Source organism: Trichosurus vulpecula, chromosome 6 (genome assembly GCF_011100635.1).
Source record: "Trichosurus vulpecula isolate mTriVul1 chromosome 6, mTriVul1.pri, whole genome shotgun sequence".
NCBI lineage: Eukaryota > Metazoa > Chordata > Mammalia > Diprotodontia > Phalangeridae > Trichosurus > Trichosurus vulpecula.
The window spans coordinates 206,621,971-206,638,917 of record NC_050578.1 but is presented as its reverse complement, the minus strand read 5'-3'; the positions used below and the strand labels follow the sequence as shown (position 1 = coordinate 206,638,917).

At 39.9% G+C, this 16,947-nt stretch overlaps 1 protein-coding gene across 3 annotated transcripts in view; it reads left to right on the top strand.

Annotated features, from left to right (window-relative positions):
• Positions 1-16,947, top strand: part of ACOX3 (acyl-CoA oxidase 3, pristanoyl) — a 90,831-nt gene that overhangs the window by 17,753 nt on the left and 56,131 nt on the right. The window lies entirely within an intron of this gene.

Sequence of the window (16,947 nt, the reverse complement as noted above, 5' to 3'; positions counted from 1 at the left end):
TAAGCACACTTTGTCACATCAAAGATATATCAAGTCAACAAGCACTATGTAAGTGCCTCCTGCATGCCAGGCACTATGCTAAGCCATAGAGATACAAAGAAAGACAAAAACAGTCTAATTGGGGGAGACAACATTCCAACAACTATGTTTAAAAAAGATGTATACACAGGACTAATTGGATATAATCTTGGAGGGAAGGCACTTGCAGAATGTAGGATTTTAGCTGAGACTTGAAGGAAGCCAAGAGGTAGAAATAAGGGGTGAGAGCATTTCAGAATCAGAGGTCAGCCAGCAACTGTGCAGACAGGAAATTTTGGTATCTTGTACAAGAAAAAACAGCAAGGATGTCCTTGTCACTCACTGAATTGTCAAGTACACGGAAGGGAATAAGGTGTAAGAAGACTTGGAAAGGTAGAAAAGGGCAGGTTATGAAGGGCTTAAATGGAGGATTTTGTATTTGATCCTGAAAGCAATAGGGACCTGTTGGAGTTTGTTTAATGGGGGTGGGAGTAGGGGTGGGGGTATGAAGTGGTCAGACCTGTACTTTAGGAAGACTCATTTGACCCCCAAGTAGAAGATAGACTTGAGGCAGGGAGACCAGCTAGAAGTATATGCCTCCCTTCATGTTTTGTCTTTACATGCAGCCTGCTAACACTCAGCAAATACCTCTCTGTTACCTTCTGTGTTATATGGGGAACAGACACTCTTCATCTACTTATATTTTCCTGTATGGGTTGGTATGGAGCATATATTAAAAAAAAGAAGATTGAGTCAGTCAATTGAGAAATAACTAGTGAATTGTCTTGAACTTCACTGGTGTCTGGAGAAAGTAAGATAGCCCCACAGCAAATTGGATAGACCCTCTGTGGTGGGGATAACATCCACATTGAGAAGATCACATCCATTTGAGTCTTCATATGCTGCCTTTTTGTCAGAATCAATATGTAAAAATCTAATTTCACAAGACAGAAAAATTAAGGAGTGATTCAGTGCTTGGAGTATCAGCACATCCATGCCACAACAGGAACCTCTAAAGAGCAGGTTTCCTCAAAGAAGTGTGATTAAAGTCATGATAACTTTGATTTATGTCCTACCTTTCAGTTATATATCTCCTTTATGGCTCCCCTGAAGTCCTCCAGGGCCTCATCATGGTATGTAAGTGATTGTGAGGTCTTGAAGGCCATGTTTGGGGAGCACAGGAAGGTTCCAAGCACCAGTTTAATGATGGGCAGAACAACAGAGCTCAATGCAGAGAAGGCCCTCCATAGCCAGAAGGCTGGTGACCAGCCAAAGGAGTGTTTTCAATCCCAGTAACTTCAGAAGACAGTCTGCTCAACTAGAGAGGCATTAAGATCTGCACTGGGGAAGGGAATTCCCAGGAGCACCCTGTGAGTAGCTATTGTGTAAAGCGATTGGCCCATTTCATTTGCTTTCTCTCCGAAGCCAGACTGCCCAGGCTTGGATAGAGACCAAAGGAATGTGATTCCTTTCCTCAGTGCTCACAGGGCTCTTTGTTCCACTTGAACCTGTAAAATGGAGACAGGGAGGCCTTGATGCTGAGGTACAAAATACTGTTTTTTTTCTGAACTTTTTTTTTTGCCAATTAATAGGCATTTTATTTTCTCTCCCTCCTACCCCCATTGGAGAAAGAAGAAAAACAAAACTCTTACAACAAATATGTGTAAGTGAGCAAAATAAATTCCCAGATTGGTCATGTCCAAAAATGTATGTTCATTGAGTGTACCTCCTCTCTGTCAGGAGGTGGGCAGCATACTTCATCATCGCTCTTTGGGAATCGTGATTAGTCACCATACTAAGCAGAGTTCTTCTTTCAACTTTGTTTTTACAGTGTTATTGTCTCTGTATACATTGTTCTCTTAGTTCTGCTCACTGTACTTCATAAAATACTCTTTCCAAGTTAGGTTTGAGGTTCTCTGACATTAACATTGTGCAAATACTATTCTTCTTAGATTTAAATTTTATTTATTCTTTTTATATGGCCTTCCAGCTTTTCATTATTTCCAAGGATACAGACACCTACTAGCTGTGGGACCCTAGGCAGCTATGTGAGCCTGTTTCCTCTACTGTAAATGAGGGATCATGATAGCACTTGTTTCCCTTCCAGGGTTGTTGTGAGGATCAAATGAGACAACACTTTACAAACCTAAGTGCCATGTACGTGTGAGTTACCATTATTATTGTCGTTGCTATCATTATCATTCAGAAGTTGACATGCTCATTTATGTAGTAAACCACTTCAGCCCTCCAGGGGTATTTGATTTCATTTTACTCCGAGTCTTCACTGCCTAGTAGGTCTTTTTGACAACTCCAAGGGCATTTCTACTGCATGATAAGCTAGTGGGAGGAGACTTTAGCAAAGGCTAGTAAATTTACAAAATGTAATGGGTTCTTATTTCTGTAATCAATATTAGAACACAAAAGGAATCTAGTCCAGCCCCCTCACTTCACAGGGGAGGGGTGGGGGAGTGACTTGGTCAGTTTTGTTGAGCTACTTATTGGCAAAGCCAAGACTGGAAGTCATGCTCCCTGATGGTGATCTGGCGCTTTTTCCTTCACACTGTACATCACACTGTATATTTGCTTTTGTATTTAAAAAATCAACATCTTGTGGATTCTTCATTAAAAAACATTCAGCTTGGTTCTCCTCATACTGCCATTAAACTGCCTTCTGTGGTGGGTGATGGTTCTCTGTGCTTGTATTCCACAAAACCCCTAAATAAGATTATCTAAAGTCATTTGCTTTTTTATTGATTCAGTTAGCAACAAATAACACTCATTCAACAAATAAATTCACATACATAGCAACAAGTAACCATATTGCTGTGGAACATTAAGTTTTACAATGCTTTTCTGTCACAACAGCCTGGAGAGGTAGGTAGTACAAGTCCCCATTAAGGTAAAGAAACTGAAGTTCAGAGAGATTATATGACTTATCCATGGTCACATAGCTAGTTAAGGGACAGCTAGAACCTTCTGATTCCAATTTCAGTGCTCTTTTCTCTGTTTTCATTAGTCACTAAAATAAATTCTTCAAGGCACTAGGAGAAATTTGGAGTTAAATAAGATACAGGCCCTGCCCTCAAGGAAATCCTTTTCAACGTGTCCAGATTTCTTAATTCCCTGTTGTCTATTGGCAATGTAGTAAAGCATTAGAGGAAGTTTGCTGTTTTCCTTCTAGGAATGGGAAACAAGGTAAAATGATGTATGTGGAAATAAAGTAGCATTCAGTTCTTTCAGTCTCATTCTGATTGTGGTTTCTCATAATCAGATTTCTCTATTTCCCTTCTAGGCACGTCCTTACCTCCCAAACTTAGCGTCCGTTTTCAATAGTACAAACTGCCCTTTCTCACTCCTCCCTCCACTCTCCCTAAATGACTTGTCACCTACCTGGAACAATTCCAATGTGCTTTTCCCTCCGGTTTTTCCTACATGTATATGAGAGTGTGGTGGAAAGAACCTTGGGCCAGTAATCAGGGTTATTTTTCTTTGTTTTCCATTGCCTGTGGAATCTTTGGCAAGTCATATTTTTTTTCTCTGGGCCTCGGTTTCTTCATCTATCAAACTAGAGAGTTGGGAAACATGACATCTGAGATCCCTTACAGTTAAAAACAATTGTATTATTCTCCTCTTCTCTCTGTTCTGTTAGGAAAAAGCCTGTGCCAGGGATCGGAAGACAGCCAGGACCAGGGCGGGGAACCTGTGGCCTCCAGGCTTGAGGCCAGGTGGAGGCTGGGCTGCAGGTTCCCATCCCAGGTCCAGGACTTTTTTCATACTCAGTTTCTTTATCTCTAAAATGGAGAGAACTATAATCACCTCACAGGGTCATTGTGAAGAAAGCACTTTGTAAAGCTGAAAACAATATATAAATTTTAATTCTGAATTTACATTTAGAACCAGAAGGGTCCTCAAAGATAATACAATACAACCTTCTGGGTTTTATAGGTGAGGAAACCAAAATCTGGGGAATTTGATTAACTTGCCTAGGGTCACCCAAGTGGTCAGTAGCAAAGTCAGGATTTGAACTTTAGTTCTTTGACTACAAATCCAGTGTTTGTTCCATTGTGACATGCACATTCTCCTTGTCTTTGTTTTTATTCACCACTTTAAGTCTCAGTTTCTTCATCTGAAAAACAAAGGGCTTAGCTCAGAAAATCTCTAAAGTTCCTTCTGCCTTTAATTTCCTGGGTGTCTACATGCCAAGCTCAGGAATTTGGACTTCTAAAACATGGGAGTTGGGAGCTATTGAGTATTTTTGAGAATGACATAATTAAATCGAGCTTTGAGAAAATCTGGTGGATATTTCCAGGAATTTTTTGAGTACTAGTTCTGGCCAAGGTCTACTCTCTCCATCACCACCTCAAAAACATCAGAAACATACCAAACGAAGTAAAAGAAAAATAAGGGAACAAAAAACTCTTAAAGGTAATCTCCATGAAGGGGGCAACAAAAGACCACACTCTCAGCTACCCATTCCCTCTCCAATACTCAAGGCCAGAGGGCTGAGGGCTCTGTTTGGCTGATCTTGGGTCCCCATGTCTCCCGCCTAATATGAACTCCACATTAAGGGCAATGAGGACCCTACCAATTACTACGAGTAGTACTAGTACTGCTACTGCTGCTGCTACTACTACTACTACAGCTACTACTACTACTACTACTACTACTACTACTACTACTACTACTACTACTACTGATCATTTATATGGTGCTTTAAGGTTTACAAAGCACTTTAGCTGAATTGTGTCATCTGATCCTCACAGCACCCCTGAAGGGAGCTAGGTATTATTTTTTATCACCGTATTAGAGAAGGAAAAACTGAGGCTGAGGGATATAAAGTGACTGACCCAAGAATTTGAGGCAGGATTTGAACACATGTCTTGTTGACTACCAACACTCTATTCTCTGTGCTTTCTAGCTGCCTCTGTAGTCAAGAGAAGTCACAGCTACTAGGTCAGACCTTCATCATCCATGCCTAATCCCTTGGCAATCATTCAGCCAGCGCAGTCCTTTCAACAGATGAAATTTTGGAAGTTAAAACTCCACAGAGATAAAAACAGCAGCAGATTAAGTGTAGGAAAACTACCAATACTATAGGTTAAGAGAATACCAGGAGAAAATTCCAAAAGAGAATAATTCTGTAATAGTTACAAGTAAAGCCCTGAAAAAGAGACTCAATTGACCATAATGACTGAAAAAAAGAGATAAGGAATAAAATTTGAGCTTTTGATGAAAAATTATAATCCCTGCCACTCTGGGAGGCTGAGGCCAGTGGATTCTTTGAGTTTGGGAGTTCTACAGGGTTAAAGCTAGCTCGGCATCTGAATTTAGTCTGGCACAAGTGTGGTAAGGTCATGGGAGTAGAGGGTCACCAGCCTGGATGGGCAAACCAGCCCATGCTGGAAAAATGGACCAGTTTAAAAGCTTTTATGGTGATTATTGAGTTTTGTAGGTAGAATGGGAGAGAGGCTTAGAGGAAGGAATGGAGGAAGAAAAATTTTAAAGAGAATTAGATAGCTTAGAATAAAAGTTGAGAAATTTTAGCAAAATATAGTATACTCTAAAAAAAGGAATGGAGGAAGTAAATTAAGAAATGGAACAGTCAAATAGAACAAATTGGAAGAACACATGATGTACTTACTGTTGATAACATCTATCCTGGAAGACAGGGCATAGAGATAAAATTCAAGAATCATCAGATTCCTGGGAAATCCTAGTGTCTATATTTCAGTAAGTCATAAAGGAGAAGAGAAGACCTGAATAGAATCTATTTCTTTTTATCCTTAGTCCTTAGCACAGTACCTGCCGCATAGAAAGTTCTTAATAAATGCTTGTTGATTGATTGGAAGGGAAATGCAAAAAACAAAGTAACAACAATAAAAAACAAGCTACAAAGGTAAACCAGTTTGGGCAATTTTAAAGTGGTAAATGATGATCAAGGAGGATCAGGACACTGTTGTTCCTTGAGAATCCCAGCTTCTCTAAGAGTCAGCAAGAAAACAGAGAGACAAGCTCACATGTTGTGTGTTCAAAAAAGCAGAGTCCCTGGGGGAGGAGGAGGGAAGATCATAATAGTTGTTATCACTGTTGTGCCACAGCAAAAGAGAAACAAATGGAAGAAGGGAAGGTGTAGGTATCAAGGGAACCTCATTTTTATTTGAACTGGGCAAGGGAAAATTGGAGGAACAGTTTAGTGGTAGAAACAGAATAAATGGGCCATAAAAAGGGGGTTGAGAGGGAAGAAACAGTTAGAGAGGGGCTAGCCACAAGAAGAGCTGGAAGGGAACTCAAAGGCCATGTGGCCTTTGAGCCGACATCCTTGTTTTACGGATGAGGAAACTGAGGCCCACAGAGGTTAAATGACTTGTCCAAGTTCTCCCAAGAAAGTAAGTGACCAGACCAGGATTCAAAGTCAGGTCCTCTGATTATAAATCTAGCCCTCTTTCCATAATGCAATGCTTAGAAGGAGGTCATTATTTAAATATCTCCTGTGAGCTGGGAGTCATTGAGTCCTAGAATGATAGACCTAGTACAGGGTGCATTTGTCATCTTGTCCACTGTCCCCTCTTCTTTCATAGATGAGGAAACTGAGTCACAGAGAAAGAGATATAAAGCATTACATTTTAAGTAACAGTGTCATAAGGGTAAAGTAGCTTGCTTCTAGTCTCCAACTTAATATTAGCATAGGAGACAAGAGGAGAAGCCAGATCCCCCGACTCCAAGGCTGTCAGTCTTTCATGCTACTTGATTTGTTGTCATTTGCCTCTTTCCCTAAAAGCAGAAAGCTGAGCAAAATTCTGGGTAATCGAGGTTCTAGCTGAGGCTTGATGTTTAATGTTTATTATTACATCTTCAGAACTCTACTCACTGTGGACTAAAAAAAAAAACTTAATACAGAACAAATTTACATGAATTTTATTGACATAAAGGACTCAGCATCATCAAATGCAGAAAGGGAGAAATATTAAAAAGTTCTTTAGAGATAACAGTGCCACAAAAATTAGAATCCGAAATGGACCCGTGAACAGTTAGGCTTGATGTTCTCTAAGATCATGTTGCCGCCAGCAGAGGGTGCAATTGTTTTGAATATGTGTGACTTCTAAGCTTGAATTATGATAGTCCCTTCTCCTTTTATTCTGCCTGATTTCTCCACCTAATTCACAGATGAGATTTTGTGGAAAGTAGTTTAGTGATTTTTATCATTTCAGAACAGGTTTGTTTTTAGTAAGAAGGAATCAAAAAAGAAATGATTTTGTGGCAACTGAATACAACATGATTGATTAACTGAGCCAACAGATCAATCTCCATGTCTTCCTCCTACTCTCTCACTTTTTAAAAAAAATTTTTTTTGTTTTTTGGCAGGGCAATTGGGGTTAAGTGAGTTGCCCAAGGTCACACAGCTATAGTAAGTGTGTCAAGTGTCTGAAGCTGGATTTGAACTCAAGTCCTCCTGACTCCAGGCCTGGTACTCTACTCACTGTGCCACCTAGATGCCCCTACCCTCTCACTTTTTAATGAAATCTTCCTCCAGGTTCAAAAGAAATTTAGGGACATGGAGATCCTAGAGATAACTAGAATGGCAAAAATTCTCTTGATTCACCTCCACCCCAGGCTGAGCTGAGGAACATCCCCTGTCTACTTCAGGTTGCCTTCCTCTTCTCTCAGTCCCAAACTTTGCTTTGACAAGCGTAGATACAAACCCTAGGGAACGACCATATACTTTATTAACAATTTCCTATAGCAGAGGAGGGCCTCTAATGGCAAGACAGGAAGCTGTACCACCCCAACCTCTCCTGTGAAGGGGAAGGTTTTGCTAGGCAGCTGTCCGGGCGAGCAAGGGGAAGGTAGGTGCTGTGGATAGATTCTGGCAGTTTTACCAATCCTGGAATGCTGGATGATCCAATTTCATTTCTACCCATCTTCCCATATGCTCTGCCATGTTGTGAGGTCTCAACTGTGGTTTCCCTGCTATCTGTCAGATAGAGGCAGGTCCAAGCTCCCCACCCTCCCCCTTTCCCCCAATCTGTTGACAAAGCAGGAAGCACAGAGTACCAGTGCAGGTCTCAACTATGTGACTTGTTTATTTGCCTCTTGGCAGAAAAAAATTCCTTCCCCCATGGTCAAAAAACCCAGAAATGTGCATATCTCTAAGTAACACCTGCATACTAACATTCCCATTCTCCAGATCTCCATAGCAATGCCCCTTGGGGAAGAGTTAATATTAAAAAATAATATTGCTGAAATACTGAGGTCAGAATTATTTGGAATTTAAATTTATAGAATTTCAAAACATTAGGGATCACTTACAAATTTAGAACATTCAGAGTAATACCTTATTTAAATTTAAAATTTTAAAAAAATTAGTTTCTAGTCTTCAGAAGCTGAGACCTAGAGAACTTATATGATTGGCTCCAGGTTACAGAGCTAGTTAATGCCATTTAATTAAATTAGAGGAGTATGTTGTCATAAATCACTTCAATTAATTGCTAATAATTGGATGTTTTAATAGATCTTATTTCCAGGATTAAAGTCCTTTTCTCATAACCCTCTAATGAGGTAGGTAACAGTTATCTTGGATATTATTCTTAAACCTACAGATTCATTCTTTAATTCAATAAGATCGTTTTAAGCACTATGCTATGTATACTGTGCTAAGGTGATAGGAGAGAATCAAATATAAATAAGGCACAGTTTTACAATGGAATAAGCTAGATGTTGGCTCTAAGGTAACAACTATGTCCAAGATTATGTTGTTCAGTCAACTTTGTATACAGAACATGGATTATGAGATTTAGAAGCTACCTTTGAACAAAAGGTGTCTGAGCTGAAGGACCTTTCAGGACATAAAATGTTAGCAGATACCTTAGAGATTGCCTCATTCAACTGCCTCATTTTATTAATGAAGAAATTGAGTATTTCAGTAGGGAATAGACTTTCACAAATAAAAGTTAAGAATCGACAACATTGGGCCGCTGGGTGGCACAGTGCATAGAGTGCTGGGCCTGGAATCAGGAAGATGAGTTTAGCCTTAGATACTGCCTAGCTGTGTGACCCTGGGCAAGTCACTTAACCCTTTTTGCCTCAGTTTCCTTATCTGTAAAATGAGTTGGAAAAGAAAAAGGCAAACCGCTCCAGTATCTTTGCCAAGAAAACCCCAAATGGGATCACAAAGAGTCGGATACAACGAATGGACTAAACAAATAGCAATCAGCCTCATCATTACTATCTCACAGATGGGGAGAACAGGAAACCCTGCTGGGGTTATTGTTTGCTGGTTTAAGAAAAATGTTCAACTGGATAGAATGAAATGTTACCTCCTAGGATTTTTTACAGCGAGGCTCTCCCATCTGTAGACCAGGATCATCCAAGCACTCTCTGAAACCAGAAATAATTCTGCTCAGTTACGCTCTGGTGAGATACATGGAGAGGTATGCCTGCCAAAAGTATTTGCTGCTGTGATGGAGGAGATCCAGGGCAGGGCCCGGGCTGAGAAAGGATGCGTTGTGGATGGCTAAAAGAAAGTCCTGTAGGCACTCTTGTTTTTAGATGACTGTGCTGACTCTACTGAGCCTCAAGACATCACGGACTCTCTTAGAAGGAATCTGTAATCACTGAAGAATTTGGCACATCCATCCACACAGGAAAGACTGGATAGATGGAGAGGGGTGGTTGCCCAGATTTTAACATACATCTGAATGGATACCTCATAGAGCTTGTCCGGCAACATGTCTGTCCGTAGACAGTACAGATGGATGGTCAGCTGGGCCCACAGTTAAAAAGAGAGTGAGCTGCATTGCTTTGAAGAACTTGCAAAGCTCTCACTGACCCTAAGCTTCTCATAACATTGAAGTCCCAGCTTTTCAATACAGATATTTTACTGGTGTTGCCGCTGAAGAACAAAGATAAGTGTCACATAGTGGGCAGTAGAGAGTCTGGACAGGCTGTAACAGATAATCAGCGAAGGACTCCAACTTCTTCAGAACGAGAATATGATCAAAGATTTCTGTGTCAGAAAGAAATGGGTTGATCATGTGCTGAGAGCACATGACAAATGGATAAGCAGAGGGCTGCAGTGGTACCCTGGTGATGTTAGAAGGAGAGAGGGGAAACCTCCATCCCTCTGAATGACGAACTTTGGAAATGACCTACATGGATGGATTATAATCTGTATGATTGGAGAGGCTTCAGAGAAACAAGGGCCCTTCTTGGGTAAGGACCAGATCACGGGCCAAGAGAGCAGTAATCACACCTCTCCTTGGATCATACTACCTTGGAAGAAACAAAAACCTACAAACCCCCAGAATTAGCTCTGAAAACAGCAGCATGAGAAAGCCTGAAGCGTAGGAGAGTTCTCTCTCCTCCTCCCCCTCCCAACCTCCTCTCCCCCGCCAGCAACAGAGCTCAACTTTACTTAAAGTTCGGAATCAAGAAATAGGCTTAAAAAATGGCAAACAAAAAAGAACTTGACCATAAAAATGTACTATGGTGACAGGGAAGATCAAGACCCAAACTCAGAAGGAATCAACAACGTGAAAGCTGCTACATGCAAAGCCTCAAAGAAGTAAAATGCAAATTGGATACAACCCCAACAAGAATTCCGAGAAGACCTAAAGAAAGAGATAAGAGTGGGAGATGAAAAATTGAGAAAAGAAATAAGAGTGAAACAAGAAATTACAAGAATCAAAAGCTTGGTAAAAGAGACAAAGATACTGAAGAAAATAACACCTGAAAAAGCAGAATTGGCCTAATGGTAAAAGAAGCAGAAAAATTCACTGAAAAAAAGACTAATTTTAAAAAACAGAAGAGGCAAAATGGAAAAGGAAATACAAAAATTCATTGAAGATAAGAACTCCAGAAAAAGCAGAATTGGCCAAATGGAAAAAGAGGTGCAAAGCTTAACTGAAGAAAATGATTGCTTAAAGCCTAGTTTGGGGCAAGTGAAAGCTAATGACCCCACAGAACATCAGGAAAAAACAAAACAAAGGCAAAAGAATTTGTGAAAAATAGAAGAAAATGTGAAATACCTCATTGGAAAAACAACCGACATGGAAAATAGATCAAAGAGAAAAAATTTAAGAAAGCCATGATTTAAAAAAAGAGCCTAGACATCTTATTTCAAGAAATTATCAGCAAAAATTGCCCTGATATCCTAGAACCAGTGGGTAAAATAGAAATTGAAAGAACCTACCAATCACCTCCTGAAAGAGATCCCAAAATAAAACCTCTCAGGAATATTATAGCTAAATTCCAGAGCTCCCAGGTCAAGGAGGAAATATTGGAAGCAGCCAGAAAGAAATAATTCAAATATCATAGAACCACGGGCAGGATACTATGAGATTTAGAGCTTCTACATTAAAGGGTCAGAGGGCTTGGAATATGATATTCTAGAAGGCAAAGGAACTAAGATTACAACCAAGAATCACCTACCCAGCAAAACTGAGAATAATCTTTCAGGGGAAGAAATGGAAATTCAATGAGATAGAGGACAATGAGGAAACTGAGGCAAGCAGAGTTAACTCACTTGCTCAAGGTCACACAGCTAGTAAGTATGTGAAGCCAGATTTGACTCAGGAAGACGCATCTTCCTGACTCCAGTCCTGGCACTCTATCTACTGTGCCACCTAGCTGTCCTATGTTGGAATAGCATATCTCTACTGAATTTTAGGGGAATAGGGGAAAATATCCTTGTATCCTGGGCCCAAGATAGTGTCAGTTAATGAAGTTTTCCATTTCGGGCGTAGCACTTTTTAAGGCAAAAAAAGATGCCTTTTGGAGGTCTATTTATTTGTTATTAATATGAAATTTGAATTTCATACATTTGTAAGCTTTTGAGCAATTGGCACATAATTTAACTTGTATATTGCCTGTATTAAAATACTTGAGTTTTTTTTTTGAAAACTCTTACAAGTATTCTTCCTACTTTCTTATTGATTATTATGATAATCCAGATATAAGTAAATTTTTGCCCATTTATTCAGCTATGAAGTTTTTGTGCTTTATTAAATAATTGCCTGTATACATGGATACATATATTTTAAGCTTTAATTAGATTATAGATTATGATTTTATATATATATATATATAAATAAATATATATATATATATATATTTATATGTATGGGACAGGATTTTTAAATAATAGGAGAGACATCCTTAGGAGAAACAAAGTAAATTTATTTCACAAACCTTGCAAGATTTGGGCACACCTCCATAATGGAGGAGGTGAGGTAAAAGGGAACCTGCCTTAATTTATACTCTTAATGAAAAAGATTCCCACCCACCTCTATCCCTTCTCACCATTGGCTGGAAGGTGGGCTTACAGTCTAGGTGCGAAAACTACACAGAGGACCAAGGTTGATCCGGTCTATTCAGGTTTTTCCCTATCAGAACTCAACTGCCTGGGTGGGTCTGAAAGTCTAGGAGAAGAAATGGGGTAGAGGGAAGGAGAGACCTTCTTGGAGCAGAGAACAAATAGCTCACAGGAAGTTCATTATCTTCTAACATCTGAGAGAGAGGGGGAAGGGCATGCCCACAGTTCTAGGCCTGGACCTTCCAAAATCACAAAGCCAAATCCCAAAACCTCTCCTACTCCATTAGACATACCCTGTGAAGTCTTCACAATTATCCATCCCATTCATATATAAATGTAGATATATGAATATGATTATAGAGTCCCAGAAGTAGGGTTCCTCTTATCTTACCTGTATGCCTAAGTTATGTCTAGACTTTATACTACTTCAGGGCAACTTTTTATCTTGGTGCCTAGAATAGGGCCTTAAGCATAGGTACTTGTGAATAAATTGAATTAAGTTGCCAATGTATTTTAATTAAAAAACTGAGTCATTTGACTTAACTTTCCCTTAACTTCTAAATAATATTAAATGAATGGAATATAATTTTCTAATCAGTGGTTTAAGAAAATATAATTGTCTTTAATGTAACATAGCATGATGATAGATAACCCACGTGCTTCCTGTAATATCATTTTTGACTGGCCCTTGAAGAAAATATAAAGAAAAAATAATGCCATTCTGTATTGGTTCTGTGTTGAAAAATTATAGTGTGTTTTAAGACCTGAAATGATATTACAATATAAAGACACATGAGGGTGCTCAAACCATTCAACAATAATAAAGGAAAAAAATGTTTAGTTACTAAAATTTGGGGATGGTAGAAAATACCATTGTCCATTGTCCAATACAAAAATATCCATTGTTAAAAGCACTAGTTAATCCAGGCTGCTGTGATTGGGCAAATTGAACAACATTTTATGACATACAGTTTCCTAGATAACTTTAATAACATAAAATGATTGTGATATTGGATTTAAGGGGATCAGATGCATCACAGATTCCAAGCCTCAGGGCATCAAATTTACTAAATGCTTCCAGGGATTTAAAGATTCAATTAAATTAAGTAAACATTTATTAAGTACCTTGTTGTTCAGTCTGTTTTCAGTTGTACCTGCCTCTCAGTAACCTCATTTAGGGTTTTCTTGGTAAAGATGCTTTGCCATTTCATTTTAAACCTTATTTTACAGATGAGGAAACTGAGGCAAACAGAGTTAAGTGACTTGCCCAGGGTCACACAGCTAATAAGTATCTGAAGACAGATTTGAATTCAGGAAGATGAGTCTTCCCAACTTCAGGTTCTGTGCTCTACCTATCGCACCACCATTACTGCCCCCTTGTTAAGTGCCTATTATATGTTGCATATAGAAAGAGGAAAAACAAAATTGTCCCTACCATCAAGGAGCATACATTCTGTAGGAGCAATATAACATGAGAGATGAGGAAAACACTGGCTGCTGAGGCAGAAAAGCCCTCTTAGAGGAGGAGGCAGTTCCTGAGATGACATTACAAGAGGCAAGTGGCTTTCCAGACTTGGAGATCAACCTTTGCAAAAGTGTGGAATTCAAAGACAGTGTCATCTGTGAGGAACAGCAGGTCAGGCAGTTTTGTCTGGAGTGAGGCATGAGGGAGGGAGTCAATTAGAAACTGCCTTATTGGACATTTAATGTTCTTCATAACTGGACCCCTTCCTTCTTTCCTTTCTTCCCTTCGGAAAGACCTGAGTTCAAATCTGGCCTCAGACATTTACTAGCTGTGTGACCCTGGGCAAATCACTTAACTGCCTCAGTTTCCTTCTCTGTAAAACAGATATGATAACAGCACCCACCCCCCAAGGTTATTGTGAGGATCAAATGGGTTGATATTTGTAAAGTGCTTAGCACATAGAAAGTACTTAATGCTTGTTCCCTAGTTCTCCATCCTCATCCTCTCTCTTCTGCTTCTTAGTTTTCCTGGCTTCCTTCAGGATTCATCTCAAATCCGACTTTTTACAAGAGGTCTTTTCTGGCCTCCCAGCTGTCCATTTCTTCTCCTTTCAGATCACATTCACGTGTGCTATCATCTTCTTTAGTCCTGGTTAATTATCTGTCTCTGCCATTGCAGCACGTGTTCCTTAAGAGTAGGAACTGGTTCTTACCTTTCTTTGTATCACTAGTATTTAGCACAGTGCCTGGCACCAAGAAAATGCTTAATAAACGTTTGCTGCTATTGAAGTAAATCTGGAAATATAAACTGGAGCCAGATTGTGAGGACTTTAAATGCCAAACAGAGGGGTTTATTGTTTAGCTCAGAGGTGACAGATAGCTACAGAAGCTTCTTGAGGGGAGTGACATGATCACCACTGTGTTTTAGGAACAGAAATTTGGCAGTCGTGTGAGACTGGAGAGGGGAAGGTAGTGGAAGAAAGAATAATTAGGGAGCTATTATAATAATCCTGGTGAGACTGAGGAAAGCCTGAATTAGGGCAGTTGTTTGTACTTGCCACAAATTACCTTATATTTTCTTATCTGCGTATGTGTTGTATTCCCCCAGCAAAATGTATACACCTTGAGAATAACAGCTATTTAGATTTTTCTTCATGTCCAGAGTTGAGCACAGTGCCTTGTTTTTTGAAGTGAATGTATATTCTCTCTGGACTGTTTCCTCATCTCTAAAATGAAAGTGTTGAACTGAATGGTTTCTAAGTTCCCTTTCAGGGCTAAATTCTTTATTCTTAATAGCCTATGATTTAATGGTGCCCTAACATAAATACCAACTTTCCTTGTTAATGTTGGATTAATGTTCTGTTTACAAGTACACACATACACTACAAGTATACATAATTGTTTGATCCCTGTTTTTTGGTTCAACGACAACACAGGGCAAGCATTTTCCATTCTTTGAAATGGCCACTTTTTTTTCCCAAAATGATAGTTTTTCGGATCTACTTGAAAAGACATTCTGTGGCCTAAAAAATAATTCATTGGACTGTGATTCACTTTCCATATTGGTCCAATTTTTTTTTTTTGTAAAAGAAATCTATTTTTGATGAATGGAAGTGTAGTATTGTGGATTGTGGATTCAGGAAGAGACCTGAGTTCAAGGCCTGCCTTTTATACTACTGGCTCCATGGACTTGAGCATTATTTAACTTCTCCATCCCCTAAGCAGCTCCCTAAGATCATAAGCTGCAAAACATTTTCTCTGTTGGTGGAAGGAATTCCCTACTTCATTGAAATAATTATATTTGGGGACCTGGACCCCAAAAGGCCCTTGAACTTTCCCACAAATTTCAGCAACCAGGTCCCTGGTGTTTCCCTGAGGCATCTGGCCCATCCCAGTATAATCCTTTTAACTGCCCTTTCATTGTGGTCCTCATTGTCTGCGCCTGGCACACAGCCCACCCCAGGCTACTTGCCACTCCTTAATCCCATCCAGATCTTCCCACAGGCTTTCTGTGAAATGCCAGGAGCAAAACAGAGGTCTGTATACAATGACTGTAGATGTGACCCAGGCCTTTGATACTGTTAGTCCTGAGGGCTCATGGAAAATTATGGTTGCCTGCAGAAGTTCATCAGCATTGGAGGTCAATTTCATGATCCAGGTTCTAGATAATGGACGATACTCTCCTGCCTTCCCAGTCACCAATGGAGTGAAACAAGGCTGTGTGCTTGCTCCCATGCTTTTTTGCCTGATGTTTTCAGCCATGTTGTCAAATGCTCTCAATGAGAATGAACACGGCATCAAGGTCAGCTACTGTACTGATGGTAAGTTCTTCAACTTGAAAAGGCTACAAGCCAAGACCAAAGTGGAGGAAGTGTTACAGGTGTATGATTTTCTGTTTGTAGATGATTGTGCACTCAGTGCAGCCTCTGAAGCTCAGTTCTGCCTGCGCTAATTTTGGCCTAACAACACCAAGAAAACACACGTGCTCCATCAGCCACCACCACACCATTCATATGTGGAACCATCAGTTACAGCAAATGGAGAAGTTTTGAATGCTGTGGAGAAATTCACTTACCTTGGTAGTGTACTTTCTAGGGATGTACACATTGATAATGAGGTTGATATATGCAATGCCAGAGCTAGCTCTGTGTTTGGGAGGCTCTGAAGGAAAGTATGGGAGAGAAGAGGTATTGGACTGATTACCAAACTGAAGGTCTACAGAGCTGTGGTGCTGACCTCATTGTTGTATGCCTGTGAAACCTGGACACTCTACCAGTGCCATTCCAGGAAACTGAATTGCTTCCATTTGAATCGCCTTAGGAAGATTCTGAAGATCACCTGGCAGGATGAGATACCAGACACTGAGGTCCTTACTGGAACTAAACTGCCAAGCATTCAAACTCTGCTTCAGAGAGCACAACTCTGATGGGCTGGCTGTGTTGTTCGAATGCAAAACATATGCTTGTCAAAAAGACTTTTTTATGGAGAACTCACACAAGGCAAGCCTTCATATGGTGGGTAGAAGAAGTGATAAAAGGACACTCTCAAGAATTTTGGAATTGATTGTGTGACATGGGAGACACTGACAGGACCACTCAGCATGGCGTTTCCACATCAAAGCAGGTGCTGTGCTCTGAGCAAAGCAGAATTGAAAC